This window comes from Sinocyclocheilus anshuiensis, unplaced genomic scaffold, assembly GCF_001515605.1.
Source record: "Sinocyclocheilus anshuiensis isolate Anshui unplaced genomic scaffold, SAMN03320099.WGS_v1.1 scaffold807, whole genome shotgun sequence".
Classification (NCBI taxonomy): Eukaryota; Metazoa; Chordata; class Actinopteri; order Cypriniformes; family Cyprinidae; genus Sinocyclocheilus; species Sinocyclocheilus anshuiensis.
In genome coordinates, this window is record NW_015551077.1 from 1,005,194 (window position 1) to 1,013,755 (window position 8,562).

At 34.0% G+C, this 8,562-nt stretch overlaps 1 protein-coding gene across 1 annotated transcript in view; it reads right to left on the reverse strand.

Annotated features, from left to right (window-relative positions):
• The window catches only part of LOC107662463 (genetic suppressor element 1-like), a 53,837-nt gene that overhangs the window by 21,478 nt on the left and 23,797 nt on the right, over window positions 1–8,562 (reverse strand). The window lies entirely within an intron of this gene.

An 8,562-nucleotide genomic window follows, 5' to 3' on the forward strand; every position in this document is an offset into this window, starting at 1 on the left:
AAGTGAACATACATAATCACTTCCCTGACTGCCAGCCTCGCCGCTATCAAAGGCCCCTCTGGGCTGTCAGATCAGATGCCAGTTTAAAGAGATAAAGAAACAAACACTGCCATCTCCCTGCGGTAAACACAAACACACACTCATACCGTGGTAATGCAGCGTTTTACTGTGATCAAAGACCGTTCGAGTGTGTGTGTGTGTGTGCGCGCATACATGTCTGAATTGTCAATGACCCTCCAGAACACAAAACAAAGACAGTCTGTGTGTCTCACAACCAAGTGCACAGAGAGAGAAACTTCACGTGAACGTTATATCACTATTTATTACACCGAGCTCCAGAATACTGCATTCTGATTGGTCAGTATCAGCATTGAGCACTCAAATATGTTTGTATAACATCGGCTAAATAGTATACTTTTTCACTGCTTTCCACAGCAACACACCGGTACCAGAGTGGTTACTTTTATATCTCTCATATTAAACATCATTTTCATTTAAATAAAAATTCAGATGTAAATATAATAATTTATTTTCATACGTTATCAAATATAAATCTATTTATTAACAATTATTTTACTGGGGAGAAAAAATGCGATGAAACATGCAATGGCTAGAAATGGAAACAGAGTTAGAAGAAATCTTGAAAAAAATGTTTTATAAATATTATAAATATATTTTTTAAATATTATAATTGTTTGTTTATTTATTAATTAATAAAACATAATTTATTTAAATATACTGTTTTAATACCATATAATATATATTAAAATAATATATTAAAAATGTATATATAGAAAAATATAGAGAAAAATTCACTGAAAATTATTAAGTTAGTCAAATTAATTAGACGTAATTAATTAATTCATAATAATTTATATTAAAATTAATAAGATGTAAAAAAAATCAATTTATTCCCATATCTTATCAAATATAAATACAAAAAGTATTGTATACATAAATGACATTTTATTTAATTGAATATTAGACCGATGTTATATTTTATATATTAAATTATGTGAATTTAAATAAGACAGATGAGTTGAGCAATGTTGAAAAAAACATTAATAAATATTTTATATATGTACATATATATATATATATATATATATATTTAAAATACATGTTAAAATAATGTTAAATAAAATAAAATATAATATATAATAATATATTAGAATATATAAAAATTTTATAGAATATATTAAAATAAAATACTTTCATCTCTCATCATTCTGCAGTCTTCTATACTTTCACATCAAATAAAATTCTATATTAAAATAAAATGTATCAAATAAAATTCAATATTAATTGCTGCCATCTTATGAATCAAAACTATTAGCTGCCAACTGCAGTAAAAACAGCCCTGCAGGACTTCAGTATTCATTTCATGGTAAGCATGAACTTCTGAGCGCTGACTAGAAGCAAGAAAATGGAAATGTCACTTGAGAAACAAAGCACCAGTGAGGGACACGGAGATCTGGATGAGAGAAGAAAACACGCAAATATGTGAACATGAATTTCAGATTAACAACTTATGTAACACATACATTTATCTATTAATATTGTAACGCTGTTCCAGTTGCTAGGCAGATTATTTCCTGCACTATAATGGTTCAGATAGGGATTTTCAAAGCGGGGTGGTAGACAATGCAACAATTTAGACTTAAATCAATAGTTCAGAATCCATGTATTTATCTATTTGGCGCCTAGCCGTGTAATAAGCAGGATAACGCACATCCAGACACAAGCTCTGCTCACCCTGCCGCTGATAATGAACGGCAGACTGTACATGATCCCTTCCACAATATGCACTTCTTGCGGTTTCGATTGCAGTGAGTGCGTGTGAGAAATTACTTTCCTTATTAAGCCAGAAACCTACGCACAAAGCTCGAAAACCACACAGCACAGAAAAAAAACCCCCAGCCACTAAGAGCAGTATCTATATAAGACACCCAACACAAAGAGTAAAGTAGGTCAGGCCTCCTCAGAGCGCCTGCCGGAGAGCTGATAAGACTCAAGACTCCCGCTTTTCCACTACTTTACTCCTGTGGTAAATTTGACTTTAGTCTTTCACATATCTGATATTTTTCTACCTAGAAAGCTTTGACAACTCATACTAAGTGGTTAAAGGGAAGCGTCGCTATTACTGTTGCCAGTACTCATGGTTAGGGGTTTTTCAAAAGCCAAAGAAACTCTTCCCACACTGTTTATGCTACAGGCATGTAAGATACCTCATATCATGCGATATATAACAGATATAACAATAAAACAGGTGTGAAAGCCCTTAAACTTTCTTTGAAGGCCATATTTAGAAGATATTTGGTAAGTCAACATCGATCAACAACACCCTCTAGCAACTACCTGCTCTTGTGAAAAAGAAGAGTACTTAATTGTATTGAATGTAATGTACTTCAAATCTTAAAAGGATATTTTAAAAATAAAACTGTACTTGCAGATAGTAATATTAATCAAATAAAAGATCACTTAAGTGTGCTTAAAGAGAGACACTTCATTGCTTACTTCTTAACACACTCAAGTACACTTTTTAGAGCACTTTTAATGCAGTTTGTAATAATGTCAAATTAACTGTTTTACTTGAAAGTACATTTTAAATCATTGTTTTAACAATCCTTTATTGTGTTTTAAAGAATGTGCTTATTTTGATGTGTTGACAAATGGTGCTTTCACACCTGTCTCATTTAGTTCTGTTGAATCGCACTAGAGCTCGTTGTCCCTCTTGACATGGTTCGTTTGGGCAGAGGTGTGAATGCAGCAATCGCACTCGGGTGCGCACCAAAAGCGGACCAAACAAGCATACTGAGACCTCCTTGAAGAGGAACACTGGAGCGGTTCGTTGGTGGTGAGAACGTGATCCGACCTCGAACAGACCCAACTGCAAAAAGTACACATTTTTGGACTAAACCAGCTGCCATAGTCAGCTGCACTGTGCATTATGGGATGAGGACAAGTGTTTGTTGACAGGTTGCACTTTAGCATCATAGCCCCATGGCTGTTTGCGGACAAACTTGGAGTTGTGAGGAGGGGCGGAGCCTCATAGAAATTTGGTCTGATGACCATATTAAAAAAGCGGCGTGTGGTCTGCTGGCTTTTCCTCCTCTCTTTGTTTACTTCTGGGAGTTCCGTTGGAATTTTCCCGCACGTTAATTCTGACCAATCGAAAAGCAGCTTAGGAAATATGATCAAAGACACATCCGGCCAACGAGTGATGTGGATGTTGTAACGTGACTGCATTTTGGTTTGTTTGGTTCGGACCTGAATAATCAGTGTGGTGTGAAAAGGAACCAAGACAGCTGAAATATGCTACAATGTATAATTTTTTTGCCCTTGGCCACCAAATGAACCAAACTACAGATGTGAAAGCACCCTAACATACTAAAGCATGTGTAAAGTACTTGATTATCATTTTAACTAGTATGTTATTTGATACTTCGTTTAAAGATAATATATTTTAAATGTACGAAATTATAACTTCATCATTACAAATGTGTAATTACAAACAATTAAATACATGACATACAAATTGAAGTATATTTCAGTTGATCATAAATGCTTGTCAGTGCATTCATCAACTATATTTTTCAAAAAATGAAAACACCAAAATCACAAAACAAATCAAGGGGGCGGGGGAAATCAAAATACAAAAAACAAAGCAAAAATGAATAAAAAAAAAAAAAATCACAAAACAAATCAGAAAAAACAAAACAAAATACCAAACACAAAACAAACATTAAAACAAAAGAGGAACAAAGCAAAAATAAATAAAAACGCAAAAAAAAAAAAAACATATAAAATGCATCACAAAACAAATCAGAACAAAATACAAATAAAGCAAAAATTAATTAAAATGCAAAATAAAACAAATAGCAAAAAAAGGAACAAAGTGCAAACGAAAAAAATAAAAATAAATAACAAAAAAAATCAAGAAAAAGTACATAATACAAAAAAAAACATAGCAGAACAAAACAACAAAAATAATTGAAAATGCAAAATAAAAATAAAAATAATAATAGTCACAATAAAAACAACATAAAACAGAAACACAAACATTTAAATACATGACATACATATTAAAGTATATTTTAGTTTACCATAAATGCTCGTCAGTACATTTTAAACATATTTCAAAGACAATTATGAAATTACATATAAAAATGTACTTAAGTGGGTCAAAAAAGCACATCTAAGTTCAAATAATTGCATTTAACATCAATTTAAATATAACACATTTTCATTTAAACATTACATTCAGTTCACACTTAAGTATATTCTTTTAAAATATATTGTTTCTGTACTCTTTAAAAGTATGCTATATCTTATTCACAAGGGTAGCAATGGGCTAAAATCACTCAAATAAAACTTAAAAACTCCACAGCAAAGACCTGGCAACCACCCCCAACAACCTATAACATCTTAGCCAGATGCTAATCAGAAAACGTAATACTCTTTTATATATTTACCATATCTGTATATGAAAGCTGATATTTGACTTGTTCGCAGTCATGCTATCTGTTAAACACTGAGAGAACAAAGAAAGTGAGAGAAAGAAAGTTGTATGTTTGTGCATGTGTGTATTTGGATGGGGATGTCACACACACACATACAGACAGAGGAAAAGCCTCCAAAGCCTTAAACAAAAGACAGCTTTTCCAAACAGGCTTAGCAATCTGAGACAGAGCATTGACTGTCATTGAATTACCCTAGTCAAAGAGTATACGAGCGCATAAAGTGACAAGCAGAGGCAGAGCCGTATGCACAGCGTGATAAACTCACAGAGACAGCAGTAAAAAGACACTTAGAGAAGCTCTACAGAAATTACTGGCATACAAGCTCTTAACCAATCAATATAATCCTTTTCTCTCTGTCTCAGAGCTTTGGAGATAAGAATATAATGATCACTCACAATGCATCATGTCGATAAACACACGGCCAAACCATGTATGCTTGAGCTCATTCAAGAAGACGCTTGTTAAACTGCACTGTTTTTCTTCAAAACATAATGCAATTGAATATCTTGTCTTTCAGCCGATGTTGTTTTCATATAATGTAGAGTGAAACAATTCTGACAGATGACAATTTTGTAGATCTATTCTAGATCTTAAATACCAAGACAACAGTAGAAAACATGGTCTAAAACTTGATATTGTATGTAATGTGTGTGTGTGTGTTCAGGTTTTTTGGCGTTGACTATTACAATTACACAGACAGATGGGCAGCTAAATGTTGTGCCAGCCATCTGAAATGCTGCAAACCAATATACAAATATTATTCAAAACTATTCACAATTTGTTGACAGAAACCACAACCCACACTCATACTCATGCTGAGCAAAGAATGGCTGTCCATATTACACGCATACATATGGCGGCGTGCTTGTTTACATGCTGCTTTAAAAGACTTACTGCAACTATGCTAATGGTAATGACATTACAATGCATAATATATCAGTCACCATGTAAGCAGTGGCAAACCATAATAGAAACAAAAATAGAAAAAACAAAATCACAAATCACAACAAATAACAAATCAAACACAATGCAAAACAAAACAGAAACAAAGCAAACATAAATGAAAACGCAAAATCACAAAACAAAAAAAAAACTAAAAACAAATAGCAGAAAATAAAAAATAAAAAAATCACAAAACAAATCAGAAAAAAAGAAGCAGCAGAACGGTCCGTGTACATTTACGTCCATTCGTTTTTCATTTTTTAACCCAGAAATGAAATACGGAAAATGCGGTTTCTTCTTCAAAGGTCCAAACACTGATGAATACAATAGGCAGACACAAACTACTGTAATATTCATTATTCAAAATTCGTATTTCATAAAAAATCGTAAAAATGATTCAAAGCTTGTTTTTTAATGCTTATAAATGCTAAATTTAATTTCTACCTTTTTTAGCGTCTCTATACAGACGCTAGCGCCCTCTCGCTACTACCATAACTTCTTTCTGAAAAATTTTAGCTTCGATATTTTAATGATCTTATAAATTTTTCACACCTAAAAACATGTAGCCTATGAAATACTCGTTTCTTTGCAAATAACTGTATCCTGGGCAAGTTCTACGGGAGTGCTAGCTAGGGAACGAAACGAAAGCAAGAGAAGGTCAGTTAAAGCAAAGACAAGGGACTTTGGTTAAAGCTAGAAATAGGATACTGGCGAAACATATTTTCCAAATGCTCCAGTGTGTATTTGTGTTTGAACCCTGGAGGTTTCTATTTTCAACGTGTTTTGTAGCACTGATCAATAGCCAATCACTGACATTTTCTGTTGATTTCCTGAGTGGCCAAGCTTTTAAGTTAGAATCAACTCCAAGCCACAGTACTGTTCAGTTCTGCAAGCTCGGGAGTCTCTCAATATAATAAACAAAGTTTAACATGATGTAAATAAGAGATTCATTGTGCAGTGTGGAGTAGAGGTCGACCGATGTATCGGATTTGCCGATTAATCGGCACCGATAGTTGATTGCTGGAACTATCGGTTATCGACAAAAATCCATGCCGATAGTTTTCCGGGTTGCGTCCATTGCTGGAGCGGCTGAGAAGGGTCTGCTGTCATTACACAGTGCGAGAGCGGCCTCTAGTGGTTGAAATCACTGACAGCACGTGCTATCTGTTTAGACACGTGATACTGCACGCTGAACAGAGCGGGAAACTTCAGACGCGGATTTAAATGCAGCCGACAGAAAATCCTGCCGCGCCACAGAGTGCCATTCACATAGGTTTCCTTTAAATTACATTATATTGGTCCCGAATCATTGTTAATGTACATAATGAATTGTATATTGTGCATATTCAGCAAAACGTTTGTCTTTCTGTGGCTCTAATAAAGTCTGTGTGCTTCATTTATAGAGCTATAATATAGGTCGCACTTTCTCTTTCCGTTTGCTCCTTTTTTTAAACACCAAACTTCAAACTCATCTATGCCAAATTGTTCATTCTTGAAGTAAACTTGTGTCCGTTTGGTGATTAAATAAACTGTTTTAGACCGCTGCTCGAGTTGAACGCGACGCGTCCGGAGTGTGTGTGATACCGGTGAGTTGTAGCATTAAGATTAATGAAGCTGTGTAAGTATTGTTCCTTGTTAGAGTGTGTTAATTTCAACATTTACTATTACTATTATTTTTTTTACTACTACTACTAGTGGTTCAGTACTGTTTTTGTTAATAAAGCACTATTTTAGTTTTTGTTCAGTATCAATTTTAAAACTATCGGTTGATTAATCGGTATCGGCCAGTGTGGTCCAACCTAGCTAACGGTATCGGCAAAATCCACTATCGGTCGACCTCTAGTGTACAGCTTCATTGATTATAACGGATTTTTGTGAGATCGCGATAAACTGAAATGAATTACAGCTTTATAATTATTATAGGGAGCGCAGAGCGCTCTTCGTGCTTTCTTGGCTAATTCATTCAGAATTTGAATACATTTTGTTTTTCAAGATGCTATTGGACCAGTGACAGCTGCACGCTGCAAAGTTTCGGGAGTGACATCCGCATATAGACTGTGACAATTTTTTTTTGAGAATGTACGAGTTAAAATTTGACGTGGTAGCATTTGTGCGAGTACATGCTCCGCGCTGCTCCAAAGCATCTTCTCCATACAGCGAGCGTTGCAGAGCCGCAGCACATTGTAGGAGGAGTCAGATTTCACTAGGGATGTAACGATTCACTCAACTCAAGATTCGATTCGATTCACAATTTTGATTTCATGATTCGATTCGATTCGCGATTTGTTTTTTTACAAAATGAGATTTAAGACAAATTATAAATTAAATGTGTTCTTTTATTATTGCTTGGACAAAATACTGTACGTTTCTTTGTGAAATTTAAATATAACACTACAATAATATACTAATATAGCACTTGTAAATTATTGCTCTTTTGTTGGTTTTGATTGCTTCTATTGTCCTCATTTGTTAGTCGCTTTGGATAAAAGCGTCTGCTAAATAACAAAATTTTAATTTAATGTAAATGTAAATAACAAAACTAAATTGAAAATGTAAAGCAAGCCCCAAATCAAATAAATAACACAAATAAAATAAATCTCTTCATATAAACAAACTAAGGCTTTGTCTGTGCTCTTTCCATTTAAAATTAGAGGAAACCACTGCATTTTAATCTTGATCCAAACAAAGATGCTGCATACATGCAACATGAGCCGTTTTTAATCTAAATTAGATTGTATAATTTCTAAATTTGAAGCAAAAACAGAATGGTTTGACTTGAGTTTTGTGAAACTATGCATAAAAAATATCTGCATGAAACAGAAACAGCAGAGCTGAATGAGACGCAGATTCATTCTCTGCCAGCAGGTGGCGAGTAAAGCGTTTCCTTGGTTTCTGCTGTAAACAAAGCAGCGCTGCACTTATGAACTTTTAATATGCATTATACAGAGGCAAGATGAAAAGAAAAAATACCATCTAAACTTTTCTAAAGACAGTAAGTTCCCCTCAGTCATGCATTCATATAAACTCCTACACCTAAATGAATCGCGATTTGTTTAGCATCTCAACCGATTTGAATCGTCACATATTTGAATCGATT